The 26,435-nt window shown below is 33.3% G+C and overlaps 1 protein-coding gene across 1 annotated transcript in view; it reads right to left on the bottom strand.

The window, feature by feature from the left end:
- LOC118744252 (zwei Ig domain protein zig-8) overlaps positions 1-26,435 on the bottom strand; it is a gene marked incomplete at its 3' end in the record, with an annotated part of 190,573 nt that overhangs the window by 94,459 nt on the left and 69,679 nt on the right.

The following is a 26,435-nucleotide window of genomic DNA, read 5'->3' as shown; positions in this document are numbered from 1 at the left end:
GAAGAGAAAAAGGCTGATTTTCTTTAAAGTGAAAGTACATGGATGGATGGTCCATCGCGGCACTGTCATCGTCACTGTCACCGTCACCGTCACCGTCACCATCACCGTCATCGATGATTATGCATCTAGTTACACACTATCCGTTTGACGTAGAGTCCGAAAAATCATAAACTCGCTGCTAATCTTTGCAAACTTTGCGTTTTACTTTTGTACTTCTTCTATTAGGCTTTCCTCCATAATTTTTTTCAATTTCGTTTTTCACACAAAAAACGCCGAGACATGTAAACTTCATTTTGGGCCGTAGATTGCGGATCTGTATACCATTTTTCTAGATCAGGTAATTTTCCCAAGATATTGTCATTTTAAATTTCGATTGCGAATGAACCCTGCGGGGAGTGACGTTTGCGCGAACACTAACTATTAACTGTAGATTTTGTTCCAAAAAAACATTGTGTTTTTTTTTTTAATTTTTTTATTTAATCTACATTCAAAATTGCATATTGGTTTATTTGTTTACATTTTCTACAGTAGGTGGTCCTATATCCAAATTCCGTCAGACATAATGACAAAATGATAGGTAATATAAAACTTTGAACTTAATTGTATTTGTTCTTATTTAAAAAAGTACTTGTGAAGTGTAGAAAAAAATTCTTCAAAGCAGTTTTTGTATGAGGATTTTTAAATAGAATTTTTGAAGAAAACAACCTCCCAATTGCATCTACATGACGTCTGCTCAACATTACAACTCTCCTTAAGTTGGTTTAGTCATAGTAAATTTAAAAGTGAGGTTTTTATCGGAAATTGATAATTTTTCACTGCAAGGAAGTAAAATTTTAACTTTAACCATCTGCTACCATTTGACACCAATTTTCCAGACCAAAATATATATATTAGATATTTATTAATAAATCTTGTTTCAATTTAAACTGAAAATTCTATCAAAATTTTAAACACTCATTGATGAAATAGTCATATAAATAAACAATATGTCGAAAAATGGGCGTTTTTAGTAATCAATGCTATTGACACTCAGGAAAAATGTCAAACCTTCGGTGTCTGTCAGACCTACCGCATCAGTCACAGAGGGTTCAAATGGAAAATTTTACTCATACGCCATGTAGGTGTATGTTCGCAGAGCTGCTGATGCGTCGATGCGTCGATGGCGTCGTAATTTTGTCTTTTTTAAGCTCAATGACGTTTTCACGATTTTTCCCCCGTAATGCCGATTTTTTATTTATATAAAAATGTTGTTAAAGCTAAATTAATCCAAAATACAACCATGCATTTATCTAGTTTTTTCTACAACCGTGCTTTTATTTATTTTAATTTTTTTCTAAAATTGTAACCAAATCGTTAATTTGCACTGCTGACACTCATTTGAAAGAGACAGAAAAATAGCAGCCAAGATTAAATACATTTAAGATATTAACTGCCTTGTATATAGTATGTTTTACATTTAAATACAAGTTAATAAATGCTAATGTTACACTTTAAAACTGGATGAAAATCTTCAAAAACTTCAAACCAGTGGCGGTCAACAAATTAAAAGCAGTTGTGTTTTAAATTGTAATTTTAAATGTCGTTTGCAATTAAAAAATCCACTTTTATTAACCCATTTGCAATGTGGGTTCGCTTTGGTTTTGTAATGAGTGGTCAAAATTTATTGTATGTCATCTCGCTTGTATTTTTCATTTTGTTAAAAAAGTATAAGATACCAAAATTTGATTTTTTGGCCGAAATGGCGATTTTTTAGGATAAATTGAGGAAATTTCTGCAAAAGCTTTCGGCAACGCTGCAGCTGTATGTTCTAGTACGCCCATGTACGCTGTGGCGTATGAGTAACATTATTTACTGCTTCTATTTCATATCATGCACATTTTCATTTCACCATTCACAACCTATTTATTCATCCATCGATTTTCGTCGCTAGTAGCTTGATTTAATACAAAAATTTTTTTATTTTTTATTTTTTCCTTGAAAATATCTTGGAAAAATATCTTGATCTGAAAAAACGGCATTCAGATGCATAAGGCCAGAGGCATACAAAATTTTAAAAAGTTTCTATACTTGGGACTAGGTTATACTTTTCTAAATGTTTTTAGCGCGCAGATTTGCTCCATTAGCTTAGGTTTTTGCAATAATCAAATAGTCGAAAAACACGATTCTTTCCAACATTCGCTGTGCAGTTTCATCACGAATAACTCATTTTTGTAGAAAACTGGATAACGTATTTCAAAGTAAGTAAAAATAATTCTTTATTCATATCTCATTTTAAACCCGAGATATTGTGCTTTGATATTTTTGTGTTTTGCGATATTTCTTCTACTATATATATATATAAACCCTCGGTGGTATACTTTTAGGCTTCTCTATTGATAATATGAATGTAGGTATGTATGTGGGGGTCACAATTAAACAGCATATGTGTGTTCAAAATAAAATATATCAAGCAAATAAATAAACGCACTAAAATAGAGAACATACAATAATAAAATAGTGATTTTTTTTAATAGTTTGATCCTTACCTCCTAAGCTCATAATACGAACATACTACAAACTTAATTTTTGAATTAATTTGATTTAATTTCATTTTGTTTTATTTGATCTTATTGCAAAAATAGTAGTGGTGATTTCGGTGTTGCCCTTTCACGGTGCAAAATGTGTTTGGTGTTACACTCAACCCTTTAAAGGGGCATGTTTTTAACTTCTTGTCCTTGTCCAGCTCACGAATTTCATAATGTTATCGTTTAAAGCAACCATCTGATTTTCAGGGCAATCATCTGCCCTGACAAAGCTTCAAATGGCAGAAAATGTGCCTCTTTTGCCTTAAAAGAGTGTGACATTTTACACTACACAAAGTGTTCTCACCGTTTGCCCTTATTATAGGGGATCGAACACGAAAAGAGAAAGGGCCAATCAATATGCGACAGTTTTTAATAGAAACGTAATCACCATTGGACAAAAATATACAAATCACAGATCCAAATGGTATACAAATATTAGGACAATTCAAAAAATCTTCATCAAATTGCAACTTTTTAATCTGAATTTTCAGAACATGTCTGGGTTTGCAGTTTTGTAGCTAATACAATTATGTGTGATGAAGTGCAAGTTTCAAACAACTAAAAAATCTCGTGAATTTTTGAGAATTTTGTTTTTTGAAAACGGATTTTTGCACTTTTTTCACATTAGCACGAATTTTTTATGAAATAAAATTCGGGATACCGTTAGAAACTAAGTTTCAAAAAATCAACGCCAGTTTTTGTAAATGGCACTTGTTACATAAACAACCGCAAAAGCAGTGTCGAAAAAAAGTCTCAAAAACCAACGAGATTTTTTAGCCAAAATAAACTTGCGCTTCATTAGGCTGGAATTATATGGAATATAAAACTAAATACTGTTCTAAGGAATCAGATTAAAAAGTAAAAATCCTGATGAAAATTTGCTGATTTTTCATAAATTTTGTATAAAGCTTGAAACTGCGATTTATATGGTATTTTTATAGAAAAATAGCAAATAAAAATAGCTCGAAAACAGTACGAATTTAAAAAAAAAAAATCAACACATGGTCATTTGTTTGAGTATTCTATATCAGAGTTATTATTTCTTCTTCTTCTTAATTGGCGCCGTAACCACCTAATAATAATTTAAGGCCGTGCTTTAGATTTTTCAACCTCACGATATCCGGTGTGTAGACGACACTCTAAAAAATATTTGCTTAAATTTTCACATATTAAGATAGGTAACCAGTTTCTTGTCTAAATGAATGCAAATTTACATACAGTGTTAATTAAATTAAACACTGCTTGTTTACGTAGAACAAATTTAAAATTTGTTTGTTGCATTCTAAACACACACAATTTACAGTTTAAGGTTAGCGTGAAATTTTTCCAGAAACACATATTGTTTTCACATGAAATTTTGACCCATCAAAAAGTAAAGTATAAACAAAATCGAAAAAACAAATTTGCAATCAAACTAACGTTGAGCGGTGGCCGTTGACTATTGAGCCGCTTTTGATCTTTATGCTAAGATCTGTTATATGTGCATAGCTTGCAATAAATATGGAAACGAATCGATCGTGCAAGGCAAGTAGTTGCACATGCAATATATGTATGGTCCATTGGTAAATGACAAAACACTATGAATACTCGCAAAGGACGAAGAATTTTTCTTGTTATGAGAAATTCATTAGAACAAATCCTTTAATTTTTAAGTGGTGGGTTATCTTTCTGCCAGCCAAATTCACGTAAGCAATTCAAGGGAAAAATGATTTTAATTTTTTGAATTTTATATGGAAATAGACAGAAAATAAAAAATAATTTTCCACTTAAATTGCTGGTGAAACCGGCTGTAAGAAATCATCAATTTTTACATATGTACATTAGATGCCTTATTTTCTCCATACATTTTGCTAAAGTATTTCAGATCCTCCCTCCGGCAGCAGAATATGAAAATAGGACGCTAAAGACCTAACAAAATGGAAAAAAAATTTCATTATTGCAAAAACTGAATGAGCTACTCCGAAAACCGCGATTTATAAGACTGTTTTGCTATAACTTTAGATCCTTATATGAAAACACATTTATCTTACACAAGAAAAAAAATATATATATCCAACCTCATGAAGAAGAAGCCGCTAAAGCGAATGTCATACTCAGTTTTTTAATACAACTAACCAAAAAGTTACCCACACGGCCTAAAGTGACAATTTGTTACTATTTTTACGAATTTTCAAATTTATTCGTTAGGATTTTACAGATAGTAGTAATTTTTCCAAAACCAAAATACTTAAAATTGTAGCTAATTTAATGTAGTCATAAAAAAAGTTGACAGATTTCAAATAAAATTATATTTGAACTAATAAATTAGACTTACGTAAAGCCATGTCTGACACACATACTTTAAATTTTATTGAAATTTTTAACAATGTCGTTTTTGGATGCTAGGTAGGGAAACACTTTCTGATGCGCCTCTACGAGTTGAAAACCCATCTGTTTCTCGGTTTCGGAAGTGGTTACTTTTTCATTTAACTTTGTTGCCATACTTATTGCCCTTTCGGCAGTATCGTTCACAACAATAATTTTTTTTACTATTGCTTCAGCGCGTAAATAATTTTGGTTGTTTATCCAGCGACTGGGGTCAATTTCCAAAAATTTTTTGTAATTTGATGCGTCCACAAATAATGCCTCAAAAAATGTCTTTGTATTTTCTGTAATAAAAGCATCCATACTTAACTCCACAACATTCATCGGGTCTACAACAATCTTTGCCCTCTTCAGATTTTTATCATTTCCTTTTTTCTCAAGTGCAGTCACCATCAATCTCTTCGTTTTTGTGTCAATGTTTCTATCAAAGAATGCAAAGCCAATGAGTGTCTCTGACAGATACCACAAATGCCGACTGAATACACTCAAAACTTCCCCCGAGATAGCTTGGTTGATGTTATGATAATCGATTAGATTCGCAATAAGGGTTAAATAAAGTTTGGGAGCAGCTGTTGGTATAGTACATTGGAACCAATAATTCATATATATAATGGCAATGAAAACATTTAAGTCCTGCAGACCCTGTTGCTCTCTGGCTACATAATAAAATAAGCAAGATATGATGAAAATGTATATGTAAATTAAGAATATAGTGGTGTGAAAAGTGGTTTTACCTGTTAAATGGAATTGATCTCGACACAAATACATTTTGAGGCCGTAGATGGCCTTGACCATGAACCGTGCTCGCGACACTGCACCTGGCACCTTGATTTAGTTAAAATTAAGTGCACTTTTCTTTATATCTATTCAATTAATGAAACTTACCAATGAGGAAGTAACTACTAGTCTTTGTCGTTTTCTCCATTATCGCTTGCATCAATATTGTCTATTTTTTTGATTATGTAAGATAATAATGTTATTATCAGTCGTAAATATAGATTACAGTATTCTACAGTACGACAGTTTTATCCACTCCTGCTTTGGCTTTTAAATTTTTGACGATGTTTGTCAAGTTTGAAAGTGGTTTTCAACATGGCTTCACTTAAGCCTAATTTACCAGTTCAAATATAATTCGATCTAAAATCTGTTCACTTTTTTAAAAACTACATTAAATTAGCTACAATTTTAAATATTTTAGTTTTGGAAAAATTACTACTATCTGGAAAATCCTAACGAATAAATTTGAAAATTCGTGAAAAATAGTACCAAATTGTCACTTTCGGCCGTGTGGGTAACTTTGTGGTTAGTTGTATTAAAAAACTGAGTACGCCATTCGCTTAAGCGGCTTCTTCTTCATGAGATTGGATATTTTTTTTTTCTTTCTTGTGTAAGATAAATGTCTTTTCATATAAGGATTTAAAGTTATAGCAAAACAGTCTTATAAACCGCGGTTTTCGGGGTAGCTCATTCAGTTTTTACAATAATGAAATTTTTTTTCCATTTTGTTAGGTCTTTAGCGTCCTATTTTCATATTCTGCTGCCGGAGGGAGGATCTGAAATACTTTAGCAAAATAAGTCATCTAATGTACATACATAAGTGTGTAGTACATTTTCACATTTCTATCTTTCATTTGACTTGGCAAGCATTGTATTATATTGTATAGCTATTATGTATGTACATACACGCGTTGTATGATTTATACGTTTGAATATAATTAATATTCTTGTGAATCAAGCTAATTTAATTAAAACTTATTTAATTGAGCTTTACATTACAATAAAAGCCGGTTGCATAAACATACTTAACTACATATATCTGTTTCTTTTACCCGAATTAACCATTATTATAATGCATTGTTAGTTCGTTAATATGCAAAAGCCTACTTATATATTCACAGAATTTGCATTAGCTCTCTAAAGTGGCTATGTACATACACGTCTCTTATAAGTATTGTAGAAAATATTTTCCATCTCAATTTAGCCGGTCCATTCGGGGCATATTTTTATATTTCAACGAAACTCTAAAAAAAAGTCGCTTACGTCTTTTTGGCGGTTAGGGCTCGATATGTGTGCTTATACATTTTTTCAAAAATGTATGTATATAGGCTACCATGTTACTTATTTCTATACTATATAGGGACGTAGGTATATCTCTTAGGATACTTGTTGTATGAGAGTCTATATATACAATACGCGAAGGCTTTTTTTCTGCACCGTTCGTTCGATTTTTAAAAATGGGGTCCCAAATTAATGGGCTTGGCCTGTAGATGTACAAACTGGTTTTATTTTTTCGAAAAGAGTTGCCACCTGATAAAAAATTGCTTTCAAATAACTTAAAAATCAATGCCATCAGATCTACACCGTTCGTTCGATTTTCAAAAATGAGCTATCAAATTGAAGGGATTCACCAGTTGATGTGCGAAAAGGTTTTATTTTTTCCAAAAGGTGATGCCACCTGTTAAAAAAATTTAATTCAAATGATTTAATAAGATAAATCAATTTTTACTTTATGGGTATCAATCGAAATAGGTTTAAAAATGCTTTATTTCATAACTTCATGTACAAGGGCTGCCACCTGTTTAAAAATACTAAACTCATAGAAGATATGAATAAATCAAAAAAGGTTCGATAAATATTTACTCTGAAATGAATTTTGGAGACATGCCACGTGGTTAAAATATTAAATTCAATTTAAGTCATTAATGGAATTTTGTGTCACAACGGTAGAGGTTTAAGAAGATTTTAGTTTGAAAATACTTTTAAAGAGGTTGCCACCTGTTTGAAAAGTCCAACTTATTTAACTTATACACAAATTAAATTAAATGTTTAAATATGAGAGTTTTAAGAAAAACTTAGTTTCTAAATATATTTTTATTAGGGTTACAACCTATTTGAAAAGTACTATATTTACTACATATCTACATATCGTTAGTATAGTAAGAAGAGGGCGTATCTTACATCGACGCTGAAATGCAAAAAAGCCACAACTAACTACAATATTTTATTGCACAAAACGATGAGGGGTCTTATAATTTCAAGAAATGCATCATAATCAATCAAAAAGTTAATTTTGCGTTTTTAGTTAGTTACGGTTTTTTGTATGTTAAGTTTGGTCTATATAGTGCTCTTTTTGAATCATGTGTTATTTTGATAGTGACAGCTTTTTCCCGCTGGAAATTTTGACAGAAAGTCAGTATTATATCTCAGTGGAACGAAATTTTGTTAGCGGTACAGTGTGTTTTTATGGAATAGTTATTAAGGTTTTTGATTAGGGTTTCCACCTGTTTAAAAAGTTAAATTCAATTTTGGCGTCTTAATCCCATGCGGGCTCACTAGTAGCTTTACATTACTCAGTCGATCCTACTAATATTTAATTTATATTCTTATAGACTTATTTTTTGTTTCAATTTATTGAAAATCTAATAAAAACCAAGTAAATACTTCCTTGATCAGTTTGTATTATAATACAGTACACTTGTACCGCTGAGTATTTCCAGGCCGCCCACGTATTTATAGTGGTATTTGAAGTATAGTGTAATACATATATACTCACTAGGTACAAGTTTTAACTTTTCTCTTTGTTGCATTAACGTTTTCGTTTTAAAATAGCACGATTATTATTTTAACCTTGCATGCTATATAAGTTTTGAGTGCACATTTTCGGTTATTACAATTCCTCCAAGCTCTCTAATAGTCACCGAAAATCGTCAACTCTCTTTTTTTGAGCTAACTACTTATTCAATTGTTAACACATATACACTGAGGAGCAAAACCGGAACAGTAATAAATAATGTGAATTTTCTTGCGATATATTCGCAATATAGGAAGACTTTTTTGTAATCTAGTTTCGGAATTCACATTTCCAATGATTATTTCATCAGAAGGCCATAAAAACAACAAATAATACAAGCAGATAAAGAAGAAAATTGCAAAAAAACGTAGCAACTAGATTGTTCCAGTTTTGCACCCGGTAGAAAATTGTACCATTTGCTTGACTATTAATAAATTGGCCATAACCAATTTGAATAGTTTAGCTTTTATGGTCATCTTGGTGTACTTTCGCACAGGTCTTAGACGAAATCTGTTGCGAACGCGCACCGGTTTTCCTCAACGCCATGCCCAAGGTCTTGCATGCGATTGGGCGAATTTTCGCAATTCAATCATATCTGGGCTTTACGCGGGTCACTCCATGATTATAAAAACTTGGGATTTATACCTACTTGGTCCCAGTTTCGGAGGATGTTTCTGATCATTGTCCTGCTAAAATTGATAAAAGCCTGCGAAAAATATCCTCAGAAATTGCCAAATTCTTTGAAAATGCTCATTTATTGTCACTTTTATTTTTACCATCGATGTTACCACAGTTCTTACTCCCAAAGGCGTAACACGGCCCTACATCATTAAATGTACACATACAAACCTAATAGTTTAAATATTTTGGGACGTTAGGCGTATCTCTGATGCAGGTGCACAGCACCTGAACCAATATTTCAACTGAAAACGTTTAATTTTATCCTCAGAGTTAAAAACTTAAGGGCCGCGCCCTAATCAATAGTAAATTTTGGTGGAATAGTGGCCGTTTATGAAGAACTTGTAAATTCCCGCTTCAAAATAATACCAATCCAATGTTTTTTCTTAGTAAAAATGCGTTTCTGTCTAAAAATTTTTCTGGATGTCAAAGCAGGCTTTCTCCTCTTTATCTTTGTGCTGCAACAACTTGTTCCCATGTCTTACATAATGTCCAGTCACTTGCTTTGTGGTGAAAAAGCAGTCATTTTTGATTTGGAACCAAGTTTATAGGCATTTAGAGACCCTCCAAAATGCCTAGCCTGGCAAATTGCAATTTTTTGTGGTCTCTTGATCTTGCTGACTGAGGTCCGCCCTTTTATCGCTTGTTTAGATAACCATAAAACGGATATTTGGCCGATATGATTTCTTTCTTTATAGCGTGGCCTTTCTGACCGTTTTGCAAAAACTTTAAATTCTTTTTGCTTGGGTTGTGCACTTAAAGCACTCACAGCGAAAATCCCACGCGCCTTGATTACAAAATTGCAGGAAATGAGCCAGAACTCCTCTTCGAATTATAAAATTCAGCAATTATTAAGAGGGTGCAAAACTGGAACAATCCAGTTCATTTCTGTTTGGTCATTTTTTTCTGAGTTTCCATATGCGAATCTTAACATTTTTATGGTCAAACGTTTAGATAAAAAACATCGATAAGGCGAAATGCAAGTTTGAATTACCATAAAGTAAATAACCTGAAGAAGTACATTACTACAAATTTAACTTTCCGTTCTATTGTTCCAGTTTTGCTCTTCAGTGTATGTCAGTTCATATTTAAAGACAGTTATTGTGCAAATTCTACATATTCTATTGTTCTATTCAATCGTGAAAAAGACTACAATAATATTGCCGCATTACCATTGAATAGCTGTTACGTTTCTGCCAGTCAATCAATACCAAATTTCTACGAATTTGCCTAATCCGGCCCTTATGCTTAAAATTTCCTAAAGGGAGACATCCTAGCCTAAACATAACCATGGAACAAAAGATTTCCTCGATTTTATTTAATTTGTCGTAATTAGCGAACTTCCATTATTCCATCTCAAATATAAAATGCCCAGGATATGAAACATGAAAGGGAGAAGTGTTTTTTTTTTTTTTTTTTGTAATTGCCTCTCGACGCACATAAGTATGTGTTAATTCACATTGACATTCGAAGAAAAGTAAAAATTAACATTTTTCATGGGAAAAGCTACCCGCTAGAAACATATGTTGATCCTAGACTGTATTATATGAAAAACATATGTATGTTTGTATGAATTTAATGAATGCATTATTTACTTCTAGTTAACAGCCTGTTTCCATATGTATGTATGTTTTCTTAGGTTTTGGCAAATAAATTTTAAGAAAATGCTGGTACATATCCAGTGGCGTAGCCAGGGGAGGAAGTTTGGATTTGGGGTCAATTACCTATTATGTTTTACTTTTGATTTAATAACACAATACCATTTTATTCTTCTGATTTATGCTTTTTTATTTAGTTTCAAAGGATAAAACCGGTTTGGAGCCACTTACACATTGGTTGGTACACTCTGCTGCATAATTATAAATCCAGTACAAAAGTCTTTGAAACAGCCGTCACAATCAAGATTGGTAAAAACTTTCTTCTATGACTTTTGCATGGTAAGAGGTCTCTTAAAATGGAATGGTTAAGTTTTTAATAATTTTGAATTTAAAGGAAGTCAAAATATCTAAAAATTCTATTACAATATTAATTCTAATTATTATAATAATTAAATTAATCAAATTAAGAAATAATACACACAGGCGAAGCCTCTAACCATTGAGGGTTTCATCTTAAGTTTTTTTTTTCACCTCCAGAAATCCTGGCTACGCCACTGTACGTATGCAAAACACATCCAAATAATTATGAAAATATGTATATCTAAATAGTGGGGTGTATATTAGGAATGTTAATCCTGGGATTCTGGGAACCCGGGTTCCCGGCCTTTTTATGGTCTCGAAAATCCCGGGACTCTTGGCAAATGATACTAGGATTTTCGGAATTTGTAATTTGCAGTGATGGCAATAATAGAAACTCCTATTCTTGACCAGTAATGGCTATATTACTTTTTTTATTTAATAATTAATATTTATTTCGCGATATTAAATTTTAAACACAAATATGAATATATTCGTGAAACCATGGGCCAAATATAGTAAAATTGCGTTCTTAGTTTATCACTCTGACGTCGGTAATTCAAAAATGATTAAAAAAATTCTGAGAAATGTGCTTAGAGAAGAAGTAAGGGTATCAAATTAAAGAAGAAATCCTGTAGACTTTAAACAGATTAAAATTTTTTGTTCAGAGGGACTGGTAAGTATTGAAAATGGCCTTTTAAATTTGTATCCTTCAAATTTCGCAATATTTGCTTTTGAAAAAATTATATGTTAATAATATAATAAAAGATTGGCGCTTACACATATGTTAGTGTTTCGGTGCGTGCGCCTTGATGCTATCTCACAAAGTGGAGGGACCAACGTTTTACGACGATTCCGAACGGCGATTGTATTTTCATGAGAAACTGTTTTTCATAGCAGATATACACTCGGAGGTTTGCCATTGCCTGTCGAGGTACGACCGCTGTTAAGAAAAACCCTTTTTTCTATATTTGTTTGCGATGTTGCTTTGACCAGGTCTTTGATCCAGGCGTTGCGGAGTGAAAGCGCGCACTGCTTGTCACTGCACCACAGCGAACTTAAGGACTTATATAAACTCGATAATATCCGCGAATTTCGTCCTTCTAACTTTATCAGCTTGAAAAATTCTAAAAAATTTAAATTTTTTTAATTCTAAAAAATTTCCTCTTGCATTTGGTGCCCATGTTTTAATTCTACATTGCATTGTATTAAAAAAAAAAATTTGGAATTAATCACATCTTTGAAACCATAAAGTCCTTTAAATAAATCCTGTCGTCAGAGAGAAAAAATAAAAATGTCAATCTAAATAAAGAAGTTGGTTTCAAAGCTATTTCTTTATTATTTATTTTATGGTAGGAGAGCTTCTCAAACAATATAAAGCAATTTTTTCGATTAAAGTTTTTGAAAAGTAATGAATATCTAAATGCCGGGACTAATCGCGGGACTCCGGGATTGTCATAACGACATCCCGAAAATCTCGGGATCGGAAAAAGCTGAAAAATTAACATCCCTAGCGTATATACATTTCTACATATATTCATACATACATATGGGGGTTTCCATAAAAATATAAACCGAAAATTTAAGTAAATGATTTCAAACAGCTTTGTAACTTCAAATTTCGTATTTAGATAACGAAGCAAGTTGCGAAAACGCGAAACAGTGGAGAGAACTAAAAAAAATAGATTATATATGTATTACTAGTAAAAATGTTGGAAAGGGGAAAACCAGTCACTTCACCAGGAACGAATTGCTTCTGATTAAAATTGAATTGGATGTAAGGTCCGTAATTTGGTATTATTTCAAGAATGTTTAAGGAAGGAAAACCTCACAGGATTCGCAGAGTTTTGCTTATTTTTATATCTATGTACTCTGAAACCACTTCTGTTTTTGTCACGTCCGTTATGATCTCCTTTTCATCGACTTTCTTTCTTGACATCGGTGCTCCAAGCGCATCTAATTTTTTTTTGAAACCCAAAGGACAGTATAAAAGCTAGACAACGGCAATTTTTTTTATGAGTGACTTCCGTCTTCATATGATTTATTTAACTCTAAAGTCGCACGAAAGTCAGGTCTGACATCATGGAAACACCCATATGTATAAGAGCAAATTTCGGTTATTTTTAATTTCGTTTGGGCCCCATTAATTCGAAGGAAGTTACAATTTCGGTTTCTTTCAGTGAGTCAAAAATGTATTTAATTTACATACCATGTTATTGCAAAGGGCCATTGATGTCTACATACGTATATACATTTCACTTGTGTAGGAATTTAAATATATTTCTATGTTCTTTTCATTTTTGTTTATGTGTACTTTTGTATGTTTGCACATATACTTACATACATATATACATACATATGTACTTATATGCATACTTATGTACATAGTAACTACCCAGTCATCAGACGAATGGGAGTATAAAAACTCCAATTAAAACGTTGAATGTAGCGGAAAGTCATTCCATTTTTGTGCAATTCAAACGTCGTTTTAATTGGGCGACACGATGGCGACATTTTTTTTTTTTTTTTTTTTGAAGTGGTTACTCAAATATGTGAGTTCAATCATGTGGTTAGTAGCTACGGCAACCAAATTTAATAATCGATTAATCATCTTAAACTTGCGTTGCGGTTGTTTGCAAAAATATCGGTCAAAATACGAGAACGTAAAAAATTTCCGAAATAGTGCAATGGTTTGTATTGGTACTATTTACCGCGTAGAGTGGCCACTTTGATAATGGCTAATATCGTTGGGTGGTTAGAGCGTAAATTTCTGGCTACGTCGATTTGATTTATACGTTATTATCGAAAAAATTAATAGGTCAATCGTTCGATTAATCGAAAGGAAAATTTCAACCCAACTAAATCGTTAAACGAAAGAAAATAACCGGTTACTATCGGTTATTCGATTAATCGTACCATTACTACATCTGGTATAGTTTTTTCATGCTGCAGCAATATTTGTTGTGGTTCCACATTTTTTGGGGACGTATACCATTTGAACATACATATGTACCACTATAAATTTGTATGTATATTAGGGTGGTGCTTAAATGTAGGAAGCAAAGTTTGACATCAGATTTCATAAGCCTCAACCCCTACGTCAATGCTGGTACTCTAGTAGAAGATATCACATATAAATTTTTTTCCCGATTGGAGGCGGTTAAGGCGTGTTGCACAGGGGGCAAACACCAGATTACTCTATGAAGACATCTTAACTGACTTCATCCGTACCAAAATTTATATGAGATATCTTCGGCTCTAGTAGTTTAAATTTTGGGTATTAGATGAAAAAAAAAATATAATTTTAATTTTTTGAGTCTCTATAGAGGCATCTGAACTTTGGCTCTATGCGTCACGCCTTAAGCCTCCCCAATCGGGACCAAAATTATCTGTGATATCTGGGATCGTGATATTACCGAGTGAGGGGGTGAGACTTAAAAAAAGCGCTCATTTGATTTATTTAATGACCACCCTAATCTATATATAAATAGCTGTGCATGTACGCAGTGTTGCCGTAGGGTTTAAAGGTATGAAAAACAATATCCAAAAAAGCATGTAGACTATTTAATAAAACTCAGAAGTTAAATACACTTTACTGTGGTGTGATGACCAATTTTAAAATCCAATAAGAGAAATGGTCTCTTTAGGGGCACACGTGCCGGCCTTAAGCTTTTTATACATTTTACATCGGCAAAAAGAAGGTAAAAGCTTTATTCGAACAGCACTGCAGAGATGCATAGCTAAAATTATTTGCAATGAAGAAATCCTTTCAGTCGCTCATCAAATTACCTTACTTATGAACCCTACTTAAACTATAACCTCATTCTTTCATTAAAACCGCAAACGGCTTCGAGTTTCACAACAAATTAAAAAAATCTTTGTTTCAAGAAACCTAAGTAGGTGCAATTTCATAGTACCATTTCATCTCAGGTTATGCTCAGCTTTAATTTAAAATTTGTTTCAAGTCTTCGAAATCATATTTGTAGTCTACAAGGAGATGGCGTGTCTTGATCGTTTTTTCGTGGATCTTTTCTAGAACTCTAAACTAAGAACTAAGGATTGGACGAATCGGCAGCGATGAGAGGCGTGTGAACAAGTAAGGAAAAGTCTGCGGGAATTATCGATGAACTAAATTTAGCCAAAAAAATTAATTAATTGCCACATTTAGTTAAAAAAATGGGTAATTTATTTTCTTTTTTCCCCTAATAAGTAATATGGAACACTGATCTAATCTTATGAATGCTAATCTGCAAAAATGATAAGAACATGTTTTTATTGAAATAGGGTCCCGGCTATATATAGTGTTTAGGCGCGTCTGCTAACACCAGGGGCTAAAAACATGCTATGTACTGCTGCATGGGCCAAAATTTCCTTTATGCAATTTAGGAAATTTTTGCACATGCACTTCTCAACTGCCAAGTAATTGAACTTTCTTAAGTTTCAATAAGATGGCACTTCAAAGGATGCTCGGCCTAGTCTGATGCATCCTCCGGACACTGCTTCCGGAGTCTTCTGCGGACTCTGCATGGCTTACAACCATGCGGAGGTGGTAATAGTTGATTACCATTGGCCACAGTGCCTACCCACTACTTTTTGGTCCAATAAATATTTTTTTTATATACATAAATGCAAACACACTGGTCTCCCCTCTCACTGAGTTATTCATATAGACTCCTATAATTTAGTTTATCTTATTGCTATAAGTAATGAAAGTGCTACATACCTTTTGCAAGTACAGAAAAAGTTAACTCTAAACTCTTATTACATGTTAAATCAGTTGTTTGGGAGATACACCGTGCAATAAATGGACTTTAAAAATTTTCATATGCAAAGTAGGTTCAAAATTTCAGATCCTTAGGTGCTTAAATTAGGGAGTGATATGTATTATCAAAATCCTAAATTAAAGCAGTCGTAAACTTGCGAAAACTTTGGCAAAGCAGCAACACTGCACTAAACACATACATACATAACCAAGAGTGCCTTTAATGATCCTACAGTATAGGTCCAACACGCATGAACGCCTAAAAAGCGGCAACAAAAAGTGGCAATTCCTACAGTGACAGCATACATACAAAGTAAAACAAAAACATTTGCTGACATTTTTCCAGCGGCATATTGAACAAAAGGGTATAACCTTCGATGAGTAAACAAAAAACTGCTGAATGTTGAAAAATGGAGAAGCATTTTTCATGAAAGGGAGCGGACAAAAGTAAGAGCCATTGTCTGGCAGCCGAAACGCGTTCAATGGCCCGTTCGGTGCGTTAGCTGCTACTGACATCATACGCTCATACATTACATATGTACATATTGCTATTGTCGAATGGCATAAAAAAAATCATCTTTATGAAAAAGCTGGTTTAACATAAAACATAAATTCATTGAATTTGCTGACGCAGTGGCAGTTTTTATATTTTTAATTTCCCTTTTTTAAATACATATTCTTGGAACCTAACGTCGATGTCAAAGCAATCAATTTCAATATCGGAATAATAATTACCTTAAAGTTGGCGGCTTTTGGGCGTTGATTTTTTTCTACAAATTTACTGTTCCCTTTAATTGTTTTTTTCTCTTTCTGTGCTTTTAATTTATATTCAGCATACATGTTTAAATACATTAACGCATATACGCACATACATACATATGCATATACATTTAAAAGTATGCATGTGAAAATTATTTATGCCCACAAATGCATACATATTTATTTGGGAAATTTGAATTTATATCGAAAATGCCAAGGTAGGCCGAGTGTAATGGGAATTACATAATGAAATTTTATGCGTCACCTTTAGTAAATATTTAACGTTGGGTGAGAGTTGGTGTAATTTGAATCTGTGTTGGCAAAATTTATAAATTATTGTCCCGATTATTAATGAAAACCCAGGGCAGGGAGAAAGAGTGCACATACATATGAACATATGTGTAGGTATTTATTTTAAATAACAAAACTTATTTTATTTTCTGTTGTACACAATTTGAGAAAAGTTTGAATAATAAAAATTTTCTATTTGATTGACGAACCACAAAAATCACATAAATCTAAAATTTTCAAAATTACAAAGTTGAAATGAACACAGTACAATAAAAGGTAATAACACAAATACAGACCCTACAATATGCGACCATACTTATTTACGTAGATGCGTACAAGGTAGTTGTCGCAAAAGAGTGTAGTCCTTAATTTCCTATGGCGTGGCGTCAAATGAAACAAATATTTTTTTTAATTTAACTGCGATTTCAATAATATGTCCTTCATTTATCGATAAGCGTTTTTTAAATATTTTTTAAATTTCGTTAAAATACAATAGGAACTAACTTGAATTTTATCAGATTTTGATACAAAAAATGACTCATACCTACATATGTATGTACATGTAATGCGTTAAATACAAAATCAGCTCTGATGTGTATTTCATTTCTAGTGCATATTATACACATATCTAACTTTATCCTCAATCATACGTGCAGCTAGTTAACGTCGCCCGCCCCACTTTAACTCACACACGAATGACACTCAAAGACGAAAGGCTTCACGGAATCGTTCTCTGTAGCTGGGGCGCGCTAAGTGCACCTCCTGTTGAGCCTATTTGTCAGTCTTTAATGAACTTAGACTTACGCACACATTTCAACCACCCATATTATGGTTAGGGGAGCGCACGTGAAAAGAATATATGGAGTATAAATTTGACAAATATCTCTACATTACTTACTTACTTTAAATTCATCTACATTTTGTTGTTGGAAATTTTATCCTCAAGTACACATACATACATACGTATAAAAGAAGGTAAATACGAGCGGTGTAAGGGAAATAAATAAAATATAAAAGAAATGGCAAAGCAAATTTGAAAGCAGAAAGTGGTGCATGATGGGGATTTATGTTTGCGCAGTTGGCTCAATCGTAGTCACAGCAGGAGTTAAGATTAAATTCATATTTGAAAAATTTTACTAAAGTGACATTATAGAATCATAAAAGTAAACAAAAAAGTATGTAAAAGATGAAATACGCTTGTGTAGAAGAATACATTTTAATGGAGCTGAGAAGTGCCATGTTAACTTCAGTTATACTTTGCAACTTTTGTTTTAAATACTTTCGCATAATAAACAAATAATGAGATACTTGATATGTATGTATGCATTTCACCGCTGTAATCTATAAAGCAGCATTGATTAATATGAGGATAAGCTAATTTAGTATAGGTCTTCAATCGATGTTTCCAAACCAATAGTCCGCGGACCACAAGTGGCTGATGAACTCCATCGTTACCTCCCAGGAAGGTCTAATGCTAGAGAAGTTGCAGAAGGTATCAACAAAATTATTGAATTAAAAAATGTTAATTCTCTGGAGCAGTTTTGGTGTGAAAAAAGCAATTTGATATACTAAAATTCTAAATTGTTTTCAACACATATTATCTATGCTAACAAGTATTTTCTAATTAAGTAATAATTAAAGAAAGTCAATCAATCGATTTAAAGTACTTAAGTGATGATATGCGTATTGCTTGCTATACTAAAACAGCCAAGTGAATAGGAAGCTAAACGGAATGTACCGTAGTAGACTAATTTTAAAAATTCTATCGATACCTTATTCCAACTTATATTAATAATGAAACAAGATTTGTAGTACACAAAATTATGACAAATATATAGTTGTTGAAGCACGATGAAGCTAAAAGTATGGTTCTTAAGGATGCCTTAATTTAAACAGAAATAAAATAGTTTGTCTCCTTTAATTTTTGCTGAACTGAATATTTTTTTGTTTTACTGTTTTATATTTTGATTTGTTTACCCTGAACGACGTCGGGTGCTCTGCTAGTAAGAAATAAAAATAAATAGGACCATTTTGTTCTTGAGAGCTCTAAACTGATTTTCATCCTTGAACGTTTTTTTATGTATTTGTTATTTGGGTTTTTATTCATAGCTGTATACAATGCTTTAGGCAGCAATAATATCCCAAACCATTTCTTTCTTTTAAACTTTTTAGTAAGATAACTAAAAATACTAATTAAACTAATAATTAGTTTCCGTAAGAGCAATCAGCGATAGCGGAAACTATATTTTACTAATAATAAACATGCTCCGGGCAAATGGCGAGCGCATTATTTCAGATCATTCATTAGTTGCCGCGGAACATCACAAACACATGTTTATATACTTGCTGGCATCCAAATTTAAATACATATGTACATATATGCATGTACTATATACATCTAAATATATGTACGTACATACATATGCATGTAAGCAATTAATATTTATTATGCACCAGTTATGCACAGTTTGAGTCATTTCACTTAATTTAAGATTGAAAGTGAAATCCGGACAGCAAAAGTCGAAGAGGTGAAATGAGGTTTATTGAATGGCGAAAAGGTGAAATGAGGTTAAGTGAAAATTGCATATTTGCCAAGAGGTCAAACGGCACTTGAAAGTTCGAAGTATCAAATCGAAATAATAGGAAAGACAAAGAAGCAGACTAAATAGCATCCTGCGATAAAGTAAGGAAAACTAAGTGAGCTGACATGGAAAAAATGATAAATCAGCGCTGACGGTAGCACTGATTCGGCACTAACAACGTTCGTCCTTCAACCGGCGGCCGCCTGTTGTCAGCCAGCGTCGCTCATTCGACATTTGTTTACACAATAGCTTCGCACAGAAAATTTGCATATCATCAAGCGTGTTACCAAACACCATTAGCCATGTTGCGGCAACGAGCTGTCAAAAGCGCGCCGGAAGGCACCAGCTTTATACTACATAAGTATGTATGGATGTACTGTATTTAGTTGCGCGGATGTACTTTGCTGAGACGAAGCTGTTGGCTGGGCAATCAATAGCGCGTCAATACAAAGACAAGGTCATATTGCTGAAATGAGGCGACCTCCTGCGTATGTATCTGGGGTGCGTGCGTATGTGTATGTACATACATGGAAAGCAACTGCTATTGTATGGGTTAATGTTGGTGTATTGTTATATTTACGTCACATAAAATCCAATCACGATGTCTTGCCATCAAAGCAAAACAAAAAAGCGACGTCAATTGCTGCTGACGGTTCCCATCCAATCTCGCAAAATAATGTGTGTGTGTGTGTGTGTGTGCATAAATGTTTGCATACAGACGAGTACGAGAGCCTCGCCCACCTATGTACAAATACATATGTACATCCACCCATCAGAAGTCTTGCCATTTCGCTGAAAGCCCGCCGCCGGGTCCCATCAAATCGTATCAACTCAATTTTGCTTCAATTTTATTGTACTTCTTAGGAAAAAGGCTGCATTACATAAATGTATATAAAATCAACTAAGTCTAAGATCCCGACAAGCACAACCACCAAAACGGCGGAAAAAAATTCGCAGCGGAAAAAAAGCAAAAAGAAATATGCATATTTATATTGATAGAAATAAAACGAAGGAAGTAAGAGCAAGGAAACAGAAAAGTTCGTAGTTGGTGAGCTGATTGCGTCAAAACTCTTGTTTTCTACACCCCCTCAAAGAATTTGTAAATTTTTTTTTTTTGGCATTTTAACATGAGCTGTACTTTGTTTTTATTCTATTTAGGTTTGTTTGACATCAATGTCTACAAAGAAAGTAGATTGTCTGACAAATTATTTTGGCTCATTGTACATTGTCTTGTTTGTTGTGTGCTCAGTGACTATTGAGAAAATTTTATTTCGGCATAACAAAGAATAAGCTCGCTAAATATTTTCGTGAGCATCAATATAGAGGACATTTGAGGACCAAATTAAATAAACGAAATATTTCGCTTAGGTATATTAAAAATTTCGCAAAGTGAAAACAGTTAAGTCTGCTTAAAAGGAAAATAGATTGATATTTGCAAATAATTTTGTTTAAAAGCTATTGTGTTTTGAGGATTACAGTTAAAAATTAAATTCATTCTTTCGCAAGTTTACTGGGAGAACGTCATATTCCAAAATTTCCATAATTCGAAAAATATTATTTTTGAAAACTGTATGTTATTATTGGTCAACATCTAGTAAAAACTAAAAAAGCTTAACAAATATAATCATAAAATATAAACAAGTATTCAACTCTGTCATCAAAACTTAACTGAAACCATTGTGGTTGTAATTACATTTAAGGAAAAAGTTATTAAGAACAGGAATGAAAAGGATTGGAAGGAACGGTCCTATTTGTCCTTTCCGAAGGCAGGTATGAGGTGGCCAACAGCAGATTAACCAAATATTATTGGAATGCGCCTCTCAGCAAATTACTCCTGTTACTGTCGACAAGGTCTACAGAAAATCGGAACTAAGACGAAGGTGTGTAGATATAGAGGTGTGTGTAGCTGGGCAGTGAAAATAAAATTATCAGGAAGGCAGTACTAACCAGTGCAAAGAGTCGGAGTTGTCAATGATTTCGGACTTTGGTCTACATATACCAGTGGTCTGCCGTTCAACTGAGCTGTTACTTCGTCTATACAAATCACCTCAACTACAGCCGACCCCAAGTAATATTTAGCGGCAAAATGGCAAACTGCTTCTATTTGAACATGTCCTTTTTTAGTACGTCTCCAGTTTTTCCATCTCAGTTTTTTCATGACATATTTCAATTTGCAAATCCATCTCGACTTTTTTCACCTATCAATTTTCGAATATTGCCGTTGCAAATAAAAAGAACTGCATATTTTTGATTTCTAGATTCGTTTGATCTCTCCCGATTGCAAACTGAGCAAAATAGCTGCTATCGACCACTTGGTTACCACGGACACTAACTTTTTTTTTTTTAAATAGTTTTTTCTCATAAATATGACTAAAGCATTCTTAAAAACGTCTTCTTATCATTGGTTTCCGCTCTAAGCTTAATAAGATAGATATGCATGATTGATGAGGTGAATTCTGTTACCAGCATCGGGATCCGCGGTGAATACCGAATTCAAGCCTAACAAAAACATGCACGAACAATACGGATTGTAGCTTAACGGATGTTAAAATTTTTCGGTGGAATTTTCGGAATTCAATAAATTTAGCAAATGTTTGCTAGTAAAAGATAAGTGTGTTTTATTTTCAAAATATATTCTGGAAGAAAATGGTAATACAGTGGAACCCGCTTAAATAACCGAGTGAGGAATTTTTTTTGGAGGTATCATATATTTTAATGGCCGTATTAAAACTTAACAGAATCCAAAAGAAAGGTGCCATGTCGCAACAGATGCGGAATTTGTTTAAAAGAGTAAAAAGCACTATCCACCGACCATACTTTTTAAACAAAATACCTGTCTGAATTTGGGCCTTGGAAGATGTCGCTGCTTTTACAGATGGTTGAAAATAAAATTGGGGTAGGTGTAGGGATTTTCTTTGAACAACTTAATTTGAAGCTCTCATATCGCATAGACCTAACACCAGGCGCCTAAATACATGCTACGTACTGCTGCATGTGCAAAAATTTCCTTTATGCAATTTACGAAATTTTTGCACATGCACTTCTCAACTGCCACATAATTGAACTTTCTTAAGTTTTGATTAGATGGCACTTCAATGTATGCTCCGCCTAGTCTGATGCATCTTCCGGATACTGTTTCGGAGTTTTTTGCGGACTCTGCTTGACCTACAATCATTGGCCACAGTGGCCTACCCACCTTTTTTGAACCAATAAATATATATATTTTTTACAATACATACACGCAAGCATACTGGTCTCACCTCTCACTGAGTTATTCACTAAATATATATATACATATACATACAAACATATGTAAATTTACTTGAATATACAGTAAGCAACTGAAGCAGGAAAAATTTCCCAGTAAGATTCTCCTATCCCACTATAAATAAAAAAACCCAAAAGTGCATTAAGACTAGCTACTATACTATTGCGATTTTTAACTAAATAAGTAAAAACAAGCATCAGCCAATACAATAACGGTTTACACTAAATTTAGCACACGTGACAGTAAATATTTAATAAGCAATTAAATACCTAATGGTTTGGACTGCCTTTATTTTCAAATAAAAAAATCCAAAGTGTTAATGAAATGCAAATGTTTATGCATAGTTTTAAAATTTTTATCAAATATGTGCCTACTACTTACATACATATGTATATTAGATTATGTGCATAAAGTAAAAAAAATAAATACTAATTTATAAAAAATTGCATTATCATGGCGAAAAGCTAAAAATTATGTCAAAGCAGCCAGGTGTATTTGCGGGCTGGGCTGTGTTAAATAGTTTCTAATCATTTGTGGCGAAACCGCAAAATGTCGCTCGAATGAAACATCACCAACACTGCGGTCAACTGCGGCGAGTTATTTTCCAGCCTAAAAAAAGGGGGAAAAAAATCAGACACAAACTTACATACTTTTTATTTGAACATTTAACGTGTGGAAATTGCAAATTTGGAAAAAGGCAGATTCAACCGCAAATGAAGCTAAATGGCGCGACCACAGTGACCGCAGCACGTACAACATTTGCAGCCAGCAGCAGGAGCAACATGTGTACAAATGAATTAAGCCAATACGTGTGGCCCGTACGCATACAAATGTTGCCATATCTACTGCCACATTAGCAGCTCATTTACTCACTGTGTTGACCACATGTAACAAAAAAAAAAATACAAAAAATGTAGTGATCGATGTTGCTTTTTAAAATATTTTTTGTTTTTGTGCTTTGACATTATTTATTTAGAATGTGCTGACATATTTATTGCAACACTGCGCCCATTCTGGTGACACTCTTCAAACTGGCGCACCGCATGCAAATGAATTGCGGCTGAAGGTTTATTAACTTCATGGCTCATGTCACTCGTAATTGAATTTTTAATGCGGCTAACATAAAAAAAAATAATAATAATAAAAAAATATAATTTTTTTAATAGGTACGGTTTATAACAATGTATTTATTACGATTTTGTTTTAAAGCGACACAATCTTCGCATATTTGCTAATTTTTAATATAATTTATTTTCTTATTTAAAATGCTGCAAAGATAAATTTAATAAAACGAAATAGCTGATCCACAAACATTTTTTGCTGCACACGTCATCTTTTTTTCTGCTGATTTGAAAAAAAGTCCTTCGATTACTAAAATGTTTGGACGAAGGATGAACTGAAGAATTTGCGAAAAACTACAATAGGAGGCTTTACAAAATTTCTAAAATTGTCTATTTTTTTCTAACGATTTTACGTCAAAGAGTGCATTATTTTTGCGGAAGTTTCGATAATTTACGTTTCATTTTCCGCACGCTAACTTAACACCATAGATACTTTCTATATCTTTCTATAATCGATGGGGAAACGATTCCGTCTTGAGTCTACAAGATAACTCCACATACATACATATACACGAACAGCTCAAAATGAAAACCAAGAGTAGGAAGCGGATTACATTCGAAAGAACTCTTATTAAACCTTTTGGCTTATCAACTCTTGTTTTAACCAGGCTTCGGTAACCATCTACTGTGACAGGTAGGCCCTTAATAAGTTAGCAAATAAATTTTTCACCCATTTAGTGGTAGACCATATAAACGTACAAGATAACTGCATGGTAGACGAACTTTCTGGCTGACGAAAACTTGCTTTACTTCAACACGATTATTATAACAGAAACATTAACTTCTTTTCTTTATAAAAAATTACAAAATGAAGAAAATAAGTAAGTATTTTGGCTTCTTGGATTTTAGATTTTATTGTTCAAAATAAACTAATTATCACACATAATTTTATTATGTATGCAGAAGGCATTTTATCGCCTATTTTCTACATATTTTACCTTAACTTTATTAATTATATTTTAAATTTTAACCTTTATTTGGGTTTGCCAGCGGTAAACACTTTGAGAGAAAAGCGCAAGCGGCACGAAAGTCTTTATCGGTAAATTTATTCCATATCTTCTCTAACCATAAGCCAATTTCCTCCATTTGAAGTCCCTTATACTACCCCTTTAGTCCAACATAAGACCTCATACTCAGCTAGAATCGAATAGACTCGGAACTGGTGACTAGGACGGCCGTTCATTCGACCAAGCCTATACAGTTTTGCCTTTTTGTCTTTTTTTCTAAGAAAAAATTCACCTGAAAAAGACTCGCATGCCGCATGTATTTATCTACTAAATTTTAGACCGCTGGCAAATGCAAATAAGAATTAAAATTTTAAAACTGACTAAACAATCTGGTGGACCTGTTTCAATGGAAGTCAAGAGGTATATTTTCAACGTAATGAAACAGAAGCAAAATAACGTTCCGGTTTCGGTTTCGGCTTTGCATAGTTTTTCGGTTTTGGATTCGTTCTTCAAATTTAGTTTCGGTTTCGGTTTTGAAATAAAAATATGAAAAAAGGTTTTGCGCCGCCTCCGAAAGGCACATGGATTTTATAAGGTCCTGCGGAGTAGTAATACGCACCCCAAACCACACAGCCACATTGACGAGTAATTTTATAAAAATTTGTTTAGTTACAATTTTTCAACGCGGCGGGCCTTTATGGGTTTGAGAAGCGAGCTCACGAAATCGAGCTACGCACTAAAAATTAGGTGGCGTAATGCTCTTATATGGTCGACACGTTTATTACAATAGTTGTGGTGTTTTAAAAATAAGTGAAGATGGTGAATATCATTTATATACATATATATATATAAAGCAGTTGAAGGATTTTAGGAATTTGAATTCCATTCAACATAGCAAATACTTAATTGTTGAAGCAAATACCCGGCAGTTCTGCTGGTATGCATTACCGGATTGGTAGGCAAAAACAAAATAAATAAAATACATGCAAAGTGTTAATACAAACTCTGCTCTAAAAAGCGATTGACAAAAATTTTTCGTATAGAGTAAAGTTTGCAAAAGTGTATGTTTTTTATACAAATTTTTATAAAATCGCAATTTTTTTATTCAGCCATCGTACCTTCCATCAAATGGAAGACTAGCACTGCGAATTACAAATAGTATTATACCACATTTTACCTGTGAACTGCATATCTTATTTAACCCTTTTTTCGCCCGCTGGCGTGGTATTTATTTATTCTTTATTTTATCGTACACAACATACAAGCATGAAAAGTTTTCACTCATCACCACCGCGATTTGCAGTTGCCCAAAATTACCATGTAAGCTTTGGCATATCCTTTCGCATATCTTGCCAGTACGTGGCTGCTTTCGACGTTGTCATCGTAAATTCCTTCAAAGAAATAAAAATTCCAAAATTCCAAGGCGTTTGCTCACAAGTACACACATACACACTCCTCCACACCAGCGCAAGCTGGTTTACGTATTCCACTTGTGGTAGGTGATGTGCTGTTGTTCCGCGGCTGTTAAATTGTGCCACTCGCGTGGTTTGTTCCTGCCAGGTTGTCACCAGCC

Source organism: Rhagoletis pomonella, unplaced genomic scaffold, assembly GCF_013731165.1.
Source record: "Rhagoletis pomonella isolate Grant_MI unplaced genomic scaffold, Rhpom_1.0 Rhpom_scaffold_00001, whole genome shotgun sequence".
Classification (NCBI taxonomy): Eukaryota; Metazoa; Arthropoda; class Insecta; order Diptera; family Tephritidae; genus Rhagoletis; species Rhagoletis pomonella.
This window is presented reverse-complemented; position numbering and strand designations above follow the sequence as displayed.